The sequence below is a fragment of the Bubalus kerabau genome, chromosome 2, assembly GCF_029407905.1.
Source record: "Bubalus kerabau isolate K-KA32 ecotype Philippines breed swamp buffalo chromosome 2, PCC_UOA_SB_1v2, whole genome shotgun sequence".
NCBI classification, from domain to species: Eukaryota; Metazoa; Chordata; class Mammalia; order Artiodactyla; family Bovidae; genus Bubalus; species Bubalus kerabau.
Genome location: NC_073625.1, coordinates 19867335 through 19888140, shown reverse-complemented (window position 1 = coordinate 19888140; position 20806 = coordinate 19867335). Strand labels below are relative to the sequence as shown.

Here is a 20806-nt window from a genome sequence, read left to right as displayed (position 1 = left end):
CATCTCCTATGGGTCACTCGACGCCTTTACAATGTCCCCCATTGATAGGGTGAGTATATAACTTATCATCCAAACAAAGACAGTTTGGGGACTAAAAAAACGTGCTGCTGCTGCTGCTGCTAAGTCGCTTCAGTCATGTCCAACTCTATGCGACCCCATAGACGGAAGCCCACCAGGCTCCCCCATCCCTGGGATTCTCCAGGCAAGAACACTGGAGTGGGTTGCCATTTCCTTCTCCAATGTGTGAAAGTGAAAAGTGAAAGTGAAGTCGCTCAGTCGTGTCCGACTCTTAGCGACCCCATGGACTGCAGCCTACCAGGCTCCTCCATCCATGGGATTTTCCAGGCAAGAGTACTGGAGTGGGGTGCTATTGCCTTCTCCAAAAAAACATGCTATTTCTCCTTAACCTGGAGCTACAATCCACAGTGTCAGTCAACCTGGAATGAATGATCATCCCACTGATGGGAAAAAGCCTCTGGGATTATTTCTGGGATATAAGCCTTTCCAGGTACCCAAGAGTCCCCTACTCCAACTACCTGCTTTGCCTTCTCAACTGGTTTCCTATAGGTGACAGACTCTTAGCTTATTGACTCATATTAATTTAGATTTTTAAAAAATATTATTTACTAGGGTTAAATACAGAATTCTCCAGGCCAAAATATTGGAGTGGGTAGCTGTTGCCTTCTCCAGGGAATCTTCCTGACCCAGGAATCGAACTGGGGTCTACTGCATTGCAGGCAGATTCTTCACCAGCTGAGCTACCAGGGAGGCACTTACTAGGGTTAGATGCCCTAGTTTTTGGTTTTGTGTTCTTTTTTTTCACCCTGCTCAAATAGTTCTCTTCAATACTGAGATATGCAGGGTTAAACTTTCGTTCCTATAGCCTTTGTTCTATTCAGTACAATAAAGCCTTCTGTGAATGGCCCAAGTGACTTCACTCTTACTTCCCTACCCATAAAATAAACAGGATGCAGCCTACTTTGGGAAAACTTATCACAAAAACGTAAGGCATCTCATTTACTAATTTTTTAAAGTTATAGTTACTTGGTAGGGGTGGGGTGGAATGGTAGGGGTGGAGTGAGGGGGAAAGTGGGAGAGCCGTGGGGATACAGCACATCTTTTCAGGGACTCCTTTCAGGAACACAGTGCAGGGATTTACAGACCACATCAAGCACTCTGGAACTAAGCCAGTCTGCATGGCTCTGTCCTTGTATCGGTGGGAAAGGGTTCGTTTTGAACAGAAATGCCTTATACGCTGACATTTCTCACTGCTGTGGGATATAGGAAATGTGCTTTGTCATCATTTTTTAAAATTCCAAATTGTGTGACCCCGAGACCTTCAGCACAAATGGTCTGGGAAGAATGGTTGGGAATTCTCTGGTCCTTCGAAGTCCCTTGCTCCGTCCTTAGCAGCTGGGCTTCTCCCTTCCTGTAGAGAGAAGTTGGCCTGGCTGCTGCTGTTAGTGGACTTTGTAAGCTTCTTGCATGGGACCAGTGGGATTTTTAAAAATGTTTACCCTCTCCTTGCCAAGCTTTCCAGACTGTTTGAGATCTAAAAAAAATTTTTTAGTTTAAAAAAAAATTTTTAATTAATTTATTTAGGCTGTGCTGGGTCTTTGTTGCCATGTGGGCTTTTCTTTAGTTGTGGTGAGTAAGGGATACCCTCTAGTTTTGTTCGGGCTTCTCACTGCACTGTCTTCTCTTGTGGTGCGTGGGCTCCAGGGCACGTGGGCTTCGGTAGTTGCAACTCCCAGGCTCCAGAGCACAGGCTCAGTAAGCTTGTGGCGCACAAGCTTAGTTGCTTCATGGCCTGTGGGCTCTTCCCAGATCAGGGACGGAACCCAGGTCTCCTGCATTGGCAGGAGGATTCTTTACCACTGAGCCACCAGGGAAGCCCCTCTCCCAATTTTTTTAAGTCAACTTTTTATTGTTCAGAGTTCTTTTAAGGACAGCTCACCTAGGATGTGGGTTAAACCCTAAATGATAAAAATCCATTTCTTTATGACAATGTACCCTTTGCTTACTCGTCAGGGGTGAGGGGTTGGGGGAGGGAATGAAACTGGATGGAGCCCAAGCAATCAGCCATGACTTTTCTGACTCCGGAAACGTCAAGGGCTCTAGGACCCAAAGAGATAGACTGTAAAAGTTTAGGTTGCTGGAAACTCTGAGCAGTGTTTACTCACCCGTGAGACAGGCACTCTTGTTTCCACAACGTGTGGACAATGGTATCAGAGAGTGTTGATTCAGTGTGTGTCGTGTAATATGCACTGGGTTTATTTTTTCTGTATCCTCTCATTTAAACCTCACAAAAACTTCATGAGGGAGGTATTGTTATCCTCATTTCATGGATGAGAAAATAGAGACTTAAAAGACTAAAAATGTAGCCCCAAATCCCAATTAAACAATCAGCAGCACCAGTAATTGGATTCCAGTCTGGCTAACTCCAAAGCCCTACTTTTAACTGATGTACTCTACCATACGGTAGTAAACAGGAAAGTGAGTCTGATGTTCACGTAATGTAAACATTTTGCATGCCATATTGAGGGTCTGTACCTCTGAACAATGCAAAACAACACACTTTCTATCGCTTCTGTTTGTGGCATCTCTGAATTTACTTCACTTGGCTTTAGCCCTGCAAAGGACGTTTATCTTAAGGCATACAAGGCAGTAAAATAAGCTACATTTTTATTTCTTTGGAGGGTGTGTTGGGTGAATACTAAAGTGGTGATAAAGCAGTGAGGAGCCCACGCACCACAGTTAGAAAGTAGCCTCTGCTCCCCAAAGCTAGAAAAAAAGCCTATGAGCAGCAATGAAAACCCAAAATAAAAAATAAATAGATTTTTAAAATTAAAAAAGTAATGGTTAAGAGGTGCAGCTGCCCTCGTTCAAGATTGGAACTTATGGTCAATGGTGGCTCATTTCTTCTTTTCTGGAAAGGCTCAACCTTAGTCTATCCAGATTAGGAAAAGCTAGTATATTTTCTGAAGAGATCCTAGAGTATCATCCATCCGACTGGAATCAGATATATGACTCCCTCAAGAGAGAAAAAATATCCTTCTTGTTGAAAGATTGTATATGGAAAATATTTTAAAAATCAAGCAGTGGGTTTGGGTTGCCGATTTTTTAATGATCGATCTCTTTCTGGGCCAATTCTGTATTCAGGGTAGTCAGATATGATCAAGTGGCCTTGTGATCTTAGCTCTACTCCCTTAGGCACAGATGAGTGCTTGAAATAGTTGAATGTTCCTGTCACTCCCACCTCCGGGGTGTAGGGGTTCCCAAAACCTGCCCCCTTCCTTCCTGCCCACTGCCCTCTCCCCCTAGCCCAGTGGGTCACAGGTACCTCAGCGCCTTTGGTATTATTAGTTATTACAGTGTTACTAGTGACGAATCACAAGGTTCGGACTTTTTTTTTCCCTCCCAAAGCAATTTACCCTCGTCTCCTACTGAAGCTGCATTCTGACTGCGGGATTAAAAGTAATTAAAAACATTTAAAATTATTTATTAAAAATTTAGTTAGTCAGTTGCTGTGTGCAGGCTTCTCCTCGTAGTGGCTTCTTCTGTTGCAGAGCTCAGGCTCTAGGCATGCGGGCTTCAGTAGTTGCAGCACATGGGCTTGGTGTTTGTGGCTCCCCGGCTCCATGAACAGGCTTAATAGTTGTGGAGCATGAGCTTTGTTGCTGTGCGGCATGTGGGATCTTCCCCGACCGAGGATGGAACTCATGTCCCCTGCATTGGCAGGTGGATTCTTTATGACTCAGCCATAATGGAAGTCCCCAAATGTAATTTTGTTGCTTTAAATACTTCTCCATATTTTCTGCATTTGGTATGTGATATTTTACAATCGTGTGCTTAGTCGCTCAGTCATGTGTGACTCTTTTTGACCCCATGGACTGTAGCATGCCAGGCTCCTATGCCTATGGAATTTCCCAGGCAAGAATACTGGGGTGGGTTGCCGATTTCCTATTCTAGGGGATCTTCCCAATCCAGAGATTGAACTTGAGTCTCTTGGACTGGCACGTGGATTCTTTACCACCGCACCACCTGGGAAGCCCATTTTACAATGATTAAGCTAGTGCCGCTGTGTTGTGCTTAGTGACTCAGTCTGACCCTGTGACCCATAGACTATAGCCCACAAGGCTCCTCTGTCCATGGGGATTCTCCAAGCAAGAACACTGGAGTGGGTTGCCATTCCCTCCTCCAGGGAATCATCCCAACCCCAGGGAGAACCCAAGTTTCTCGTATCGCAGGCAGATTCTTTACTGCTTGAGCCTCCAGGGGAGCCCAAGAATACTGGAGTGGTTAGCCTATACTGGAGTGGGTAGCCTATCCCTTCTCCAGGAGATCTTCCCCACCCAGGAATTGAACCTGGGTCTCCTGCTTGCCTTGAGAATCCCAGGGACAGGGGAGACTGGTGGGCTGCTATCTATGGGGTCGCACAGAGTCGGACACGACTGAAGCGACTTAGCAGCAGCAGCAGCAGCTCCTGCATTGCAGGCAGATTCTTAACAGCTGAGCTACCAGGGAAGCCCTATTAAGCTAGAAAGATTATTAAAGATTTACATATTCTTGAGTCTCAAAACTAAAATCTCTTTACCTGCCATGTATTTGAAGTGTGTGTGTGTGTGTGTGTGTGTGTGTGTGTGTGTACACCTGATTGTGAAAACCTCCCATCTTGACTTTCATCTCTGTTTAATTTGCTGATAGGTTAAATTACTTATAACATTATACCCATCAATTCTCAGATAGGGGCCACCAGCTCTTTGCTCTTGTTTAGTGGAGAGTGTTCATTGATGTGCACCCTGAGTAGGAAATTTATCCACCTCCTTCAACATTCAGAATGTACCAGAAGTTCCCTCCTAGAAACAAAGTTATCAGTTTCTTGAGTGTTTTCCGAGATTTTTCTTGTTTATTTAAGCATACACACACACACACACACACACACACACACACACACACTGCCCATAAGTTTGGGCCAAAATTAAAACCAAGACCGGAAGTAAAGTGAGGCTGGGGTTGCTCGGCTTGACCTATGTCCCTACCCTGTGCCTTTTTCTTTGGGACCAAGATACCTGACTTCTGGTTCAGATTCTAATCCCCACAATTTTCTCATACTTCCCTCTTCCAGCTCGGAGAGAAACAGCCACTCCTATTGATTTCTGATCCCCAAACACCTGTTTCTTCTTCCCTTTAGAAAAAGCTGTTTACGGTCACACGATGGAATGGGTACTTTCACAGATGAGGCACAAGTGCAGGGAAAATGGGAAGAAGGGAGGCAGCGGAGGAGGAGCGGGTTGACACCCACTGTGGGCAGCACCCCTCACCCTGCAGCTGCCCAGCTGTGTCCTGTGCAACTCACAGCCTGTGGGAGGCGAGAGTCCAGGGGTCCTCAGAACGCGCAGTGTTCTCATCACTCCCACCTCCAGGGCGTGGGGGTTCAGCAAGCCTGCCCCCTTCCTTCCCGCCCCCTGCCCTCGCCCCCGCTCCCCAGCCCAGCGGATCAGAGGTACCTCGACGCCTTTGGTATTATTAGTGTTATTACAGTATTATCAGTGATGAATCACAAGGTTCGGACTTTTTTTTTCTCCCTCCCAAAGTAATTTACCCTCCTCTCCCACCGAAGCTGCATTTTAGGCAGATTTAAATGTGGTTCCTCCTACCAGGTTTCCAAGCCCGCTGAATCACCCAGCTTTCTGAGGAGAGAGGGCCCCGCGTGGCAGAGGGTCTGGTTTTCCCAGCTGACCGGCCCACGTGCGTTGGGCTGACCTGATTTGAGACTCGGGGGCCTCACTCGCAGGAAGTGCGCTTGGTTTTCCCAGAAAGAAAAAGTCCCATGGCCAAGGTCACCTGTCTCTGATGGTGTTTGTCAGCTTCAAACACGGTGACTCATAGTCACAGGTCGAAATAAACCTACTCGCTATCATTTGTTTGAAATGAGTTCCCACCACCTGGGAAGGTTGGCTGCCTCTGGTAAGTCACGTCTCTGGAGCCCGGGCGCTGATGAAATCATTTTTAATGACACGGTCTCTAAATAGCCCAGGCTTGCTTTTTTATCTTGTTTTGGGTTTTTTGTTTTGTTTTGTTTTGTTTTGTTTTTTGGTTCACGACAGGTCCTTGGCTCTTGTTTTAGGCCTCAAATGAGGTGTAGTATGAAAATTCTTTATTCTTTTCTTTCCTCCCAGAACTGGCCTAGGTGAGGGGAAGGTCTGGTTGGAGGGTGAGTGGGAGAATGTGGAGGTGGGAGGTGGGGGTGGCTGACGTGGGCTCCTGGCATCAGCTCCTGGCATCTTGGGCAATGGGGCTTTTCCTCTGCCCTGAGCATTAGCCACCCAGTGGTGGATGGAATGTTCCAGATGGGCCAGCGGGTGATGTCCTGCCACTTGGGCCCCACACAACAGAGCCTGCAAGGCACATCCCCCTCCCAGGATCTGGTCTTCTGGTGGGAGTTTCAGATCTAGATATTCTGATTAGGCGTCTGAACTGATGTGTCAGTCATGTCCGACTCTGCCACCCCATGGACTGCAGCATGTCAGGCCTCCCTGTCCTTCAACTTCTTCCGGAGCTTGCTCAAACTCAGGTCCATTGAGTCAGTGATGCCATCCAACCATGTCGTCCTCTGTCGTCCCCTTCTCCTCCCACCTCTTTCCCAGCATCAGAGTCGTTCCCCATGAGTCAGCTCTTTGCATCAGGTGGCCAAAGTACTGGAGCTTTAGTTTCAACATCAGTCCTTCCAGTGAATATTCAGGGTTGATTTTCTTTAGGATGGACTGGTTTGATCTCCTTGGAGTCCAAGGGACTCTCAAGAGCAGAGCAACACAATTTAGAATCAGAAATATAACCAGCAGAAGTCAGTTCTTTGGGTGGGTCAATCTTCTGCCTGTCTATTTATGTACTTGAGAAGCCAATTAAAATTTTAAAGTCTTGGTAGAGGCTAGAATCACAGGAAAAGGAGAATTTAAAATGTACAGCTAATTTTGTTTACCCCTTTTGTTACTCTAGTGTGTGTGTGTGTGTGCACCTGCATGTGTGTGGCAGTCTTGCTAAAGTTTCAAAAAAGGAGAATTACAGATTATCTGTTTTGTATTTTAATTACTATTTATTATTATTCTCCAATAATAATTGGAGATACCATTATGCTTCAGACATCTTTCCAAGATGTCTGATTTTTCCACCGTTTGGACATACTGTAATTTGATGGACATCCATCAAATTGCTTAAAATCGAATTGAAAATTGCAAATCCATCTATTGCTTATAATTGCTTGCTATTACAAAAGCTACTGAAATGAACAAATGATTTAAGGGATATTTTTACCATGGAGTGCTCTAATAAAACATCCTCTCTTGAAAGGAATGGTCTTGTCTACCAGCCCCAGTGATTTTCCTCCTGGACACTGATGAGCACTGACAGATTCTGAGCCTCCCACCCTTTTTTTAAAGGCTGCTCCCACCACGCCGCTACCCCAGTCAGGTTTCGCGTTTACTATTACCCTTCCTCCTGAGCACAATGCAGTTAATTAGATTTTTGTCTTTTTATTTAGTCTCAGATTTCACCAAGTGCCTCTCTGAGACTGCATCTAAGTTGCCAAGGTTACATTTAAAAGCTTCTCAACCTTATCTTTATAAAACATCGTGTTACTTTTAGGGTTGTAGAGTATAGAGGTGTAGTGTGTGTGTGTGTGTGTGTGTACACACACACTCATATCAAACTTGTTTAGCTTTCAGGGAGAAGGAGGTTTACACTGCAACAATGCAAATAATTAATATTTGACATCTATCTTTTTCAAAGTCCTGCTAGCACGTTGCCTCCAGAAATTCCTTACTGACCGCATTTCTGCAGACTCCAACTGCCTTGCCCTCCTTCGGAACCTACTTTGCCTTCCTTCGGTGCCTTATTAAAAGCCTGTGCTGTCTAACCTTTACGCTATCAGCTTCTTTCCCTCTGAAACATTGGAGCATACATCTCTGAGTATGTAATGCCCTAACAAGTACCAAAGTGGAACATGTAAGCACTAGAATCATGCTATCATCTGGCAGACAGTGCCTCTCATAGACGCTCGACTTTCAAAAGCCGTGTCACTGAAATATCCAGGAGGGGAGGCGAATCCCTCCCTTATTTCCTTTCTATTTTTAAATTTTATTTATTTTTAATTGAAGGATAATTGCTTTGCAATATTGTGTTGGTGTCTGCCGAACATCAACATGACCTCCCTTATTTCTTGTTATTTGCAACTGCTGTAACACACAAATCTCCAAGTACGTAATGGCTCTAGCTCGCTCAAAATTTATATCTTGCTCACATAACAAGTGGGAGGTCGAGCAGTTCATCAGCGTGACCCTCCTCTGCATTGTAATTCTGGGAACCAGGCTCCACCAGCGCTGCTGTCTCCAACACATGGCTTCCAAGACTGACGCTTTATCAGCGAGAAGGGGAGGAGAATCATGGGGGGACCCTGCAAGGCAGGGGCTTCCGTGGGCCAGACCTAGGAGTGCTGAGCATCCGTTCTGCTCACTTTCTGCTGGCCAGAGCTCTCTTGTTGCTCCCCTAACTATGAGTCCAGGAACTTTAGCCCTTGGCTGGTCATCTACTTTCTAGCAAAAATTATACACTAGGGAAGGGGGAGCCTTGGCTTTTTGTCAGATGCCTAGCTATCTTTCTCTTTAACTATTATCACGTTTTTATATATCATCTTCTGAACACACTATTAACACGGCATTGTATTGTATATATATATGGACCATCTAATTAATTCTCAAATTAATTAGTCATTTCTTGTCAATACTACCATTATCATATTTTTTTTAGATGAAGAAATTGAGACTCAGTCTAGATTTCTTGCCCAAGAGAATACATATAATAAATCTGGGAATTGTGATTCAAATCCTGGTCTACCTGGTTTTAAAACCTAGTGACTTTAAATTTTCTGTTATACTGTCCATGTATGAATAGAAGTGGCATATCTGGGTCTTTAACAGCTAAAACGGAATACGGTACTAACACCAATGGTCGCCTTTATGGTTTTCATCAGTTTTGTAGCAGAGTTGAGAAGGCCTGATGTTCTGAGTAATCTCAGTGATTTTCACATTCACCTCTTGTTTCTTCTTTTTTATTGTCTAGAATCTGAATTATTTTCAATCATTCTCAAGGATTCAGTTTCTAGTCATGTGAGGATGATGCTTAGATATTTAACTTCAATCCCAACATCTCATCTTAGTTTGGGCCCATGATTCTGACTGCCGGCTCAACACCTCTGTAGACACCCCAAATTCAACCTACTGAAGGCACTGTCTTCATGCCTTTGGAACTGCGCATTCCTTAGGCTGGTTAGTCAACAGCTCCCCTAGCTTTGATGAACTCCCCAAGACGGGAGTGCCAAACGTGTTTTTCCATCACTGCTTACCTCCTAAAGATTAAATAGATTCTTAGCTACTTTGCATGTCTTCTAGACGGGCCAAATGTTATCACTCTTGCTAACAAGGTTGAGGACTATTTTGAGATGGTGATGATGGTTATCTCAACAAAAATTCTTCCATGTGCCAGCCTCTTCTCACTTTCTGTTTGACACTGAAAAGGCTGAGGAGAGTGTCTAGATGGTGCAAATCCTTTGGGGCTCAAGCCTGGCCTGAGTCATGGACACCCACTCACAGAGATGTGTTCGTGCTTATGAACATAACTGCGGGGGCCATATGCATATATTTGGATACCCCAAGTCCCTCTGTCCAACCTACTCTCTGGGAACATTTTTTTCTCTTCCTGTCTCTCCCACCCTTTGAGCTGATCCAAGTGCAGAAAAGAGTCCAACACATCAGAATTCCTCTTCTACACGGGCATTCCTGAGAGTTTCTAGGAAGATGATACTTGTCCTTAGTAATTTCAGCCTAGGGAAACACAGGGGCCTCTCCAAGATGCTTCATCTTCCAAAAAAACTTAGACTACTTGTTATAGACCTTGAACCTAGCTAGAGAGGGGCTGGAGGGCCAATTGGTACCAATTACTAAATTTAAAAAAGAAATACCAACACCAAGACATCCTAGAATCAAGAATAATGTGAAAATGGCAATTGATGACCAGAGAATTTAAATTCTTAATTTTCACCACCTTTTCATACTTTGCAAAAATAATTTGCTTATGAAAATGAAAGAAAATACTTGCAGCTGCTTAGTTTCCCTCTTGTATGCCAGGCATTGCTGCTAATCTACCAAAATCCTGTAAGATGGGTATTATGTATGTTTTACAGATGAGGGAACTGACCTTAGAGAGACTGATAAGCCAAGTTATTTGTGCCCTGTGGCATAAGGGATCTCACTTCCCCGACCAGGGATCAAACCTGTGCCCCTTGCATTGGGAGTGCAGTTTTAACCACTGCCCACCAGGGATGTGCCAATCCAAGTTTTTTAAATGAATAAATTATCCCCCTCCCATGCACACACCATTTTTATATCTGTAGCCACAGACTTGGGGCACAGGATCATGTCTGCCTTCTGAACTCTTGGGTCCCCGTTACCGAGTCCAAGCTTGCTCTGCTCGCCGCAGGACAGGCCAATGAATCCAAGAGAGGAGGTGTTGAGGCAAAGGAAGAGACTTCAGTCAGGGAGCCGGCAGACTGAGAAGATGGCAAGCTAACGCTTCAAAATAACCAACTTATGGAGTCTGGATGCCAGGTTCTTTTAAAGATCAGAGAGAAAGAAGCAATGAGAAACGAAAATCAAAAGACAGAACAGAGAGGGAGATGCAGTGGGGGAGTAAAGTGAAAGGGTCTTCAGTCTTGCAAAACATCTCGAAGGAAATGGCCAGCCCTCAGAAGTGCTGTGTTAATCTCTTCTATTCACAGGTGGGCAGGGACAAACCATCTCTCCAGGACCCGAACAAAGACACTTTAGTTTACAGTCAAGCAGAGGGGCAGTATCCTCCAGGAATGCCATGAAGTATGATTGTAATAATAAAAGCAAGTTCAGAGAAACAGTTTCCAACATGGAGTCAGAATTGACTTCCTGCCAAACCCAAAGCTAGTACAATTTCTAGTAAACGTTTGCTGAGTAAAGTAGCACATGAAAGGGTGATGTGATTAAAATGATGGTCTCCTTCCAGAGGTGGTGTAAATTGAAATGTGTCCGTTGTAATGTGCTCACAAGCCACCTTAAAGTTTCAGCCGTTTAGAACTGTGAAGATGTGTTTCTTGTTCTTGCTCTGTGTCCGTCACAGATTTTTGCAGCTGGTGATGGGGGATTCCACTCACCACAGTCACTCAGTAAACTGGGCTGATGGAGCGACTCCTACCTTGGATGTTGCTGATTGTGTTGTGATTAAATCATGTAAACTGAAAAGGACACCTGTCTCTTTCACTCATGACTCACCAGCCAGAACTATCACATGCTCCCACCTAACTACAAGGGAGCCAGGACGTGCAATTCCATCATGTGTCTGAAAAGGGGTGGACCCTTCTGGGTCCACCTATGGACCATATTAGTGCTGTGTGGCAAATAGCACTAATGACCTCCGTGGGATGTGGGGGTCCAGTGAAATGAATGATATAAAAATGCTTTTTATCATAAGTGATTCCTGGTGATTATTAGGCTTAAGAAGCCTCAAGTCAGGCCTTCCCTGGTGGTCCAGTGGCTAAGGTTCCGTGCTTCCAATGCAGGGGGCCCAGGTTCGATCCCTGGTCAGGGAGCCAGATCCCACATGCTACAAATAAGAGTTGGCATGCTGCAACTAAAGATCGAAGATCCTGCTTGCCCCAACTAAGACCCAGCACAGCCAAATGAAAAAAAAAAAAAAATATATATATATATATTTATATTTATTCCCAGTATTCTTGCATGGAAAATCCCATGGGGAGGGGAGACTGGTGGGCTCCAGTCCATGGGGTTGAGAAGAGTTGGACACAACTGAGCACACAGACACACACACACACACACATATATAAAGATGCCTCAAGTCATTGTGTTGGTTTCGACTTAGGTATCTCATGAGGAATTCATCCTAGGCCATAATAAAAAGGCCCTGGGGCCTGGTAAGAGGGAATATCATGTCCAGTCCTGACCCTTAAAAATAGATGGTTTCCAGTCCAAATGCACCTTCTTAACACCCCAGTCCTGTGTGATCCCCAATCACATGTAGGTCGGTTAGGAAGTTGCTTTCTCAGCCAGAAGATGAGGCTTCAAGAAGTCTAATCACTTGCTAACCTTGGGCTTACCCTCGCTCTTAAATGGTGAAGACTATTGTTCCCATCCTTTCTTTGCAACAAAATATTCCAGGCTCATATGATTTGGAGACTTGGACCTCAGTGATTAGGGAATAGGTAATAGAGATTTGAGGTCCACTGGGGTGATTACTGGGGGACAGAGAGGAGTAGCAGAACCTTCTAACCCACTTCCATCATCTGGTAGGGCAGCTGGAATCTGACCAGATGATGTTCCTTTCTGTTGTTCTTGGCTGATATTGTAGATCTGGGGAAAACAAACCAAATGGAATCCCTCAGTTCATGTCCTAACCGTATAAAGTACTGAATACATCCAAGAGGAGCAAGGAAACATTAATGCACAGTGAAGTCATTTATGCTTATCTTGTCATCAAAGCATTAAAGCCATTTTGCTACTAGATGGTGTCTAGTCCCACTCCTCTATAGAAGACAATAGACAGACTGGCACACCCAATTTGAATCTTTGTTCTCTGAACCACAAGATATTGCCTGCCTTGGCTTGAAGGGTAGAGATGGAAACCAAGATTCCCCATAACTCAGCTCCTCCAGATGTCTATCATTGATTGTGTCTGGGAGTGTAAAGGGAATTTCTCTTTTGTGCATCAGCTTCTCCAATTTTTAGAGTACTCAAGATTTTGTAAGCCAATGGCAAAGCTACTTTAGGATGTAAAGAGTATTTTGCAGGCAGCTGCTCTGATTAATTCTCCTTCCACCTACCTGTGTATTGTTCTGCTCTCAACTCAAGCTTGGGATCTCTGGTTTTCTTTTCCTTTTCTTTCTGGTTCTTGAACATTCCCTTTACTTTCTAGAATGTGCTGCCTATATTACCATTATAACTTTTGTTCGGTATAATGAATGAAGAAAGGAGTTCAGTGGGAGTGGGAGCTTCAGGGCATTTGGTCCACCATGCTGCTGCCACTCTCAATTTTCCACTCTTCTCGGTCACTTTATTTTTTATGTACTTATTTTAAAGATTTTTTAATGTGGACATTTTAGAAGTCTTCATTGAACTTGTTACAATGTTGCTTCTGGTTTATGTTTTGGTTTTATGGCCATAAGTCATGTGATATCTTAGCTCCTGGACCAGGCATCAAACCCATACCTCCTTGCAGTGGAAGATAAAATCTTAACCATTGGACCACCAGGGTGGTCCCTGTCACTTTGTTTTAACTTAACTTCTTATAAAACAGTGTAATGAACTCTCATGAACATTACCCAATTTTGACAGCCATCGTTTTATTATTCATATTTATGCTAATCACACCGTCCTGCATGCTGCTTGTTTTTTTTTTTTTTTCTTTTTTGAGAATTTTAAGGCCAGTCCTTGAGCTTTGATCATTTCCTTCATAAGAACACCAATATGAACCTCACTCATAAGAAATCTGCAATACTATTATCATGTGTCAATATCCAATATCCAGCCTCTGGAAACATTAGTTTTTTACATGTTGTATCCTTGATCTATTTGCTGATTTTCTCAACCTTTCCCCCATAATTTGTTTCTCCCCATTCTTCAGGATGGTCTTGATTTTTCAGGCCACTATGTCAGATATAAGAGTTTTCCTGGTGGCGCAGTGGTAATATGCTTGCCAAGGCAGGAGACATGGGTTCAATCCCTGGATCTGGAAGATCTTCTGGAGAAAGGGATGGCAATCCACTCCAGTATTCTTGCCTGGGAAATCCCATGGACATCCCGGTAGGGCTTTCACTTTCAAGTCAGATATAAAGAGTGAATTCGGCTACTAAAATTTTTTAGTTTGCAAAATATATTTTTTGCTGCAGGATTTTAGGGGATAAGATTCATTTTTTTTTCCTTCAGATATCCAGCTGTCACCTTAAATAGCAATTTCACTGGCCCATGTTCTGATGATTTAATCTCATCCTTCTCTTTGACTGCTCCTGCTTTGCAGGTGGGTGGTTATTTTCTCTCTGGGATATAAGTCTTGCTGATGGAAGACTTTAATGGCAAAAATCTCACAGACTGTGACAGCAAAGATATCTTAATTAGTGTTTGTTGAATCAGTAATGAATCTGTAGCCAGGGATTTGTGTACCTCATTTGTATATTTCATTACTGTTGTCCCCTGAACAGACTGAAGTCACAATAAAATTTGCACCTAAACAACTGATTTGAATTTTCATTTCTAAAGGTGATCATTTCCAGGAAACATAGTCTGTCTTAGATATATTTTTAGTTGTTACATGGGCTGTGCCAAGCTTGGTCTTGAAAACACCCCTTGGGTTAGAGGAATATTTGTCATATGTAGCAACTGCACTAAGGGTATGAGGATTTTGTAGGAATGTGTGTGTGTGTGCATGTGTGGCAGAGGTTGTAGCATCCAATTGCTCAACCAGGGGTTTAATATAAGTGTAGGGTGGGACTTCTCTGGCAGTCCAGTGGTTAAGACTCTGTGTTTCCACTGCAAGAGGGGTGAGTTCGATCCCTGGTCATGGGAACTAAGATCCCACATACCTCTCAGTGTGGCCAAAAAAATTTTTTTTAATAAATTAAGTGTAGGGTTTTAAAAGAAATGTCTTTTTTATTTTCTGTTTTCTATTAAGCTCGGTCCTTTTTTCCTAGGGGAAAATATAAAAGCGCAATTAGACATAAGCAGTTGCATGCAGTTAATCTCAGGTTTCCACAAGCATCTTCAGATCCATTGGAAATGATGCAGTTTTGAGAAAGGAAGGAAGAAGAGGCAAGAAGGCGCCATCCCCAGAGTGAAAAGCTCGATGCATGTGAATCGAACAGAGTCCTATTTGTTTGGCAAATAAGAAGACTTTGTCTCAGATTTGCCTTCAGCTGGCTGTATGTATTCGGAGAAGGCAATGGCACCCCACTCCAGTACTCTTGCCTGGAAAATCCATAGACGGAGGAGCCTGGTAGGCTGCAGTCCATGGGGTCGCTAAGAGTCCATCACGACTGAGTGACTTCACTTTCACTTTTTACTTTGATGCATTGGAGAAGGAAATGGCAACCCACTCCAGTGTTCTTGCCTGGAGAATCCCAGGGACAGGGGAGCCTGGTGGGCTGCCGTCTATGGGGTCGCACAGAATCGGACACGACTAAAGCGACTTAGCAGCAGCAGCAGCAGCAGTAGCTCTATGTGTTAAAAAGCAGAGACATTACTTTGCCAACAAAGGTCCGTCTAGTCAAGGCTATGGTTTTTCCAGTAGTCAGGTATGGATGTGAAAGTTGGACTGTGAAGAAAGCTGAGTGCCGAAGAATTGATGCTTTTGAACTGTGGTGTTGGAGAAGACTCTTGAGAGTCCCTTGAACTGCAAGGAGATCCAACCAGTCCATTCTGAAAGAAATCAGTCCTGGGTGTTCATTGGAAGGACTGATGTTGAAGCTGAAACTCCAATACTTTGGCCAACTCATGTGAAGAGCTGACTCATTGGAAAAGACTCTGATGCTGGGAGGGATTGGGAGCAGGAGGAGAAGGGGACGACAGAGGATGAGATGGCTGAATGGCATTACCGACTCGATGGACATGAGTTTGGGTGAACTCCAGGAGTTGGTGATGGACAGGGAGGCCTGGCGTGCTGCGATTCATGGGGTTGCAAAGAGTTGGACATGACTGAGCGACTGAACTGAACTGAGCTCTATGTTCTGGGCAAGCCACCTATATTCTAAAATAAGCATAATGGTATGCCCCTGGTAGGGCTGTTTCCAAGATTAATGGAGGCATGGTGAATTGCTCAATAAATGTTAACATGGTTATCTACAATTTTAGTGTTGGGTCCTAAACACTATGTGTTTGCTTCTGTGGTATTCTGTATTCTGTAGTATTCTGTATTCTAAAGTTTGCCTTTGATGGTCCCAACACGTCTAGACTTTAGGCTGCAATGGCATTTTTCAGTCATGCACAGAGTATTTCTGTAGAGCAGGGGTCCCCAAACTGTGGGATCCAATGCTTGATGATCTGAGGTGGAGCTGATGTAATAATAGAAATAAAGTGTACAATAAATGTAATGCACTTGAATTGTCCAGAAACCATCCCCCCCCCAACCCCATCCTGGGTCTGTGGAAAAATTGTCTTTCACAAAACCAGTCCCTGGTGTCAAAAAGGTTGGGGACCACTGCTATAGAGGATTACCTTGGTGTTAGTAAGTAAGTGTTATTTTATATTTAAAAGTCCATTTAGATGTTAATGCCCTTTTCCCTTAAATGGGTCTCAGTGGAAAGCCCTAACTTTAGGGGAGCAAATTTGCCTTGAGGGGGAAGGGGCGGAGGAGGATTCCTCACCACTAATGGAATAATGAATATGACGTGTTTAAGACTGAGAGTGGAACGATTAAGAAAACCCTTGATCGGAGTGCTTGGAAATCCAGCCTAAATTTTCTGAAGAAGTGTTTCTGAGCCGACCTTGGTATTTGGTGGACGACTTTATCAACAAGACCAGGAGAAATGTGGGCAGGGTGAGACAGGACAGGAAATTACTACAGAAAGTTGATTTAAAAATAGAGAATGAAACGAGTTAACTGACCTACTGATTTTCCTCTTTAAGCGAAAAACCAGGGGCTCTAATCTCCCTGAAATCAGAATGTTATGACTTTTCTACACAGAGTGTAAGGCAGGAACGGACACGACCATGTACTTCCTATTATACATGACTCACTCTTCTTTTGAAGCTGGGTGTTCTCAGTACTTCTCCAGATGGTCTGTTCTGAGTGGACGAAGGATCCACCCCAAGGAGGCAAGGATTTGGGAACATGGGTCAGTGAGGTTAATAAAGACAGGATCCAGGGAACTTGTTCAAGAGAGAGACAGAATGAGAACCAGGAAGGAAGAGTTGATATTTCTGTGAGGTGTGATGGTGGCTGTATGGTCATAGTTTTGTGAGGGTGAAAATGCAGGTGGCTCTGGATTTCTTGCAGCATTGTGGGATGGAAGTAACGTCGAAGCTTTTGAGAGACGCGTGCAGGGATAACATTTCATAATGCCTTAGATTTGCTTTTAAAAATATGAAGACCAAAGCTGTGACAGTCATTTTGTGTAGAAGGTGTGGTTAGCGGCGGCCCCTCTGCCTGTGAGGAATATGAGAAATAGTAGAAAAACAATCATGTTGTGTGTTAGCAAAGGGAAAGAACAATAAAGTGATTTGCAAATTTAAAATATATATGTTTTTATTTCTAGGATCAGGTGACTTTGATAAAGCTCTCTTGGCTCTGTTGCTCCTCAGTGAAAAGCAGAAAATATTTGATTGGATGGAGAGACCCCTTTCTTTGTGTCCTGCCTGCCAGTCTGGAAGGAGAAAAGCTGTTACAGGGTAGGTTCTTCAATAGGACCATAAAGGGGATCCCTGCGTGGTTATTCCTAGTGACTGGTTGTGGTTAAATGAGACATGTGCTTCATCAAAAATTGAAAAATGCCTCTCCCATCCTCCCCTCTTTCCTTCCCCTCCTGTGGCCTCCGTGTTTCTCAGAATGCAGGGAATACACACTCTTTCCACAAACCCCCATGCCAACTGCAGGAGATGGGAAAACTCCTTTATTCAACAAACATTTTAAAGCACACACTGCGTATGAGATAGAAGGGCCCTATGCTTTCACGCTTGGCTGGTGCCATCTTGAAATTCTTAATAATTTTTGAACAAGGGGTTCTGCGTTTCCATTTTGCAGTGGGTTCTGCAAATTACGTAGTAGCCAGCCCCGAGTGGTGAACAAAACAGACGTGTATTGTTCTCATGTAGCTCATTTTTCTAGGATTAGATTTTGGTCTGGGCCTGGGTGGGGTAGGGTATGTAGTCCCCAGGGAGGAGAAGCAGCTATGTAAACAAGTCCAGCAGAGCAGGGGTGGGGGAGGGGAAGGAAGAAGGAGGGAGGCGGAAATGGTCCCTGGGGGTGGGAGTGGGGGGCAAGGGTAGCCTTAAAAGAAGAGTGAGATGTTTGCTTGCAGGAACGTGTGTGGGCGGGCGAAGCTTGGGCTTCTGGGAAAAGGCTACAGAGATGCTGATGGGAAGTGCTCCTGTGTGCCCTTGGCAAGGCTGAGTTCACGGTCTGATGGATGCACTGTGGTGAGAGAGAGAGAGAGAGAGAGAGAAGATCAGCAAAGGGCTCAATCCTAGAGGAACTTCCCTCCATGATAAGGCACTGAAGCTTCATCTTTGGGTCACTGGTTCTCAACTCTTGTCTACTCATTAAAACCCTTGGGAGACTGAACATTATACCAAGCTCCCACTTCCATTAAATCAGAATTTTAAGGACTGGGGCAAAGGCATTGATCCTTTAGAGCAACGCAGGTGAATCTGATGTTTAGGCAGCATTAGAGACTACAGATTTAAGCAGAGGGGCATCAGGATGTAGGATATCACACTGATAAAACTGTTCGGGGAGGACTGGGTCATAGCTGAATTTTAGAAAGATCTACAGTAGCCAGAGGAAGAGTTCGAGAGCCAAGGTCAGAAGGTAACATCAGTATTGAATGTCTGGTTTTTGAAGTTACTTTCAACAGGTCTGAGTGGACAGTATAACAATGCATGCTGAGAACTTTTAATATTCAAGTCAAACAATAACCTTTTAGTACCTCCCAGTAGTATAAAGGAAGACATACATCCATCAATTTTGGGGGCGTCAGTTGTACTTCTCCAGGGCTTGATATGAAGCCAGCTGGTTTCATAGATGACAGCTCTGAGGAAACACTGAGTAGACACAGCTATGGAAAATCACAGGTTTTGTGTTTGTTAGTCTTTAGGACAGTGTAGCCAAAAAGTAATGATGCTGTGTGATTCTTTTCAGCTCACCCCGAGATGGAAAGGGCATGGGTCACTGAAGTGAAATACTCACCTCACCGGCATATGAGGTGACATCTTTGTTCTCATCCTTTGTTTTTTAACCCAAATGACAAATGGATCTGTTTATTCCTAGCTATCCCACACCCCCTGGATGGTTATGTTGTTGTACAATCTGTGCGTGTACAGCTGGATGATTTTATGAATGTTGTGTCAGTACATGTCTTGGGTTTAATAAAACAACCCTCCCTTAGAGGCAGACACATTATGAGTGGAGCACCGTCTCAGGGTGTGGGGTTTCCTGCACATACTCTTTGTCTTTCATTTTATGAGAAAATATTTTTAAAACCTAACAAGTATATTTTGACTACCCATTAGCAGTTTCAAATTTTTGGCAAAATGCTAACCATCCATCAGGTTGAAACAATTTAAGCATTGAATCTCAAAAACAGATTAGATGAAAACCAATTTAACTTTAAAGGAAAGTTTACCCGAGAGGCCCTGGAGAAAATTACTGGTAGAGGAATTTCGGAAATGGAAGAGTTTTAAGTCACTGTGGTTGGTCTTACCCCAGGAATAAAGTTGAGTGCACACCGTCTACCTGGTATATTTTGTGATGGAGTAAATTTTTGACTCCATCACAGTTTGAGCCCAGACTCAAACTCTGACCATTTCCCTCCCTTTTCTAACCTTACCTTCTATTTACAAAGGAGGGTTCTTCTCTTATCAGGCCAGATCATACTCCCCTTGCACATATGGAGTTTGGGACTTTAAAGGATCAAAACTTGCTCAGGTTTTTAGGGAATTAGAATATGCAGAAGTAGGACTTCTTTGGTGATCTAGTGTCTAAGACTTTGCACTCCCAAGGCAGGGGACCTGGGTTCGATCCCTGGTCAGGGAACTAGATCCCACAAGCCACAGCTAAGACCTGGTGTAGCCAAATAAATAAATAAATATTGGGGAAAAAAAAGAGTCTCCTTAAAAAATATGTGGAAGTAGGAGAGACTTCAGAGGTGAGTTCCAAGGCTGACTTTCTCATGTTGGAGAGTAAGAAAAAGCCAAATGTAATAGAATTTATTAACCCCAAGAACATTAGACTTTTATTATAATAAATAGCCACTCGTATTTGAAGGTGGTAACAGTTCCCATTGGGACAGGCATATTATATGGGAGGTGGAAAGAATTTCCAAATTATAGAGGAAACGTAGAGTGGAGGGTATAGGTGCTAGTGTGGGTTATTGGATTATTATCTGCTGAGATACAAAGATCATCTGATTGAGAAAAGGACTTCTTTCCTCTCTTGATTGATGATGTCAAAACCTTGGCCATTGTCCATGATGAATCACCACCCACATTTAGCAAATGCCCACATATGCTGAGGTGACTTGCAGGCAGAAAGGGCACCTCGTGGCTAATTGAGAACATTGGCTGTTGGTAAAGAAATCCTCAAAGAGGAAGAAGGAAGGTATGTTGCCGTGGGGCTCCTCAGATAAACAGAACTCCTTTTGGTAGCATTTGCCACATTTTTTAGAAGGTGGTCGTTCTAAAAGGTCCTGCCTGCCGCAAGCATTTCTTACAGATGAGTTTGTGTGTGTAAAGGGATTTCCCTCTGAGAACCAGAAGCTCTGTCAGGGCATTTGTGTCTAAGAAAGAACCATCTAGAGGGTGGAGGTGGCCTGTCTGTTGCCAGAAGGACCAGCCAGGTACGGAGTCAGGTGACCTTCTCAGCGGGCACACGCTCACCTCCTGTGGATTCATGCAGCCTTCTTTGAACAAAGAATTCCTCAGTTGAGAGGATTTAAATCTTGACTAAATCATGATGGGGGGAATAAAAGTACTATGCTAAGAACAGCATTTTCATGTTTTTTTTT

The 20806-nt window shown here is 43.9% G+C and overlaps 1 long non-coding RNA gene across 1 annotated transcript; it reads left to right on the top strand.

Annotated features, from left to right (window-relative positions):
• The first annotated feature begins 5851 nt into the window (after positions 1–5851).
• Positions 5852–19170, top strand: LOC129644620 (uncharacterized). The gene is made up of 3 exons (XR_008710885.1): positions 5852–5970; positions 17342–17474; positions 18943–19170. It is a non-coding gene; the product is annotated as an uncharacterized LOC129644620 (long non-coding RNA).
• Positions 19171–20806: the final 1636 nt, after the last annotated feature.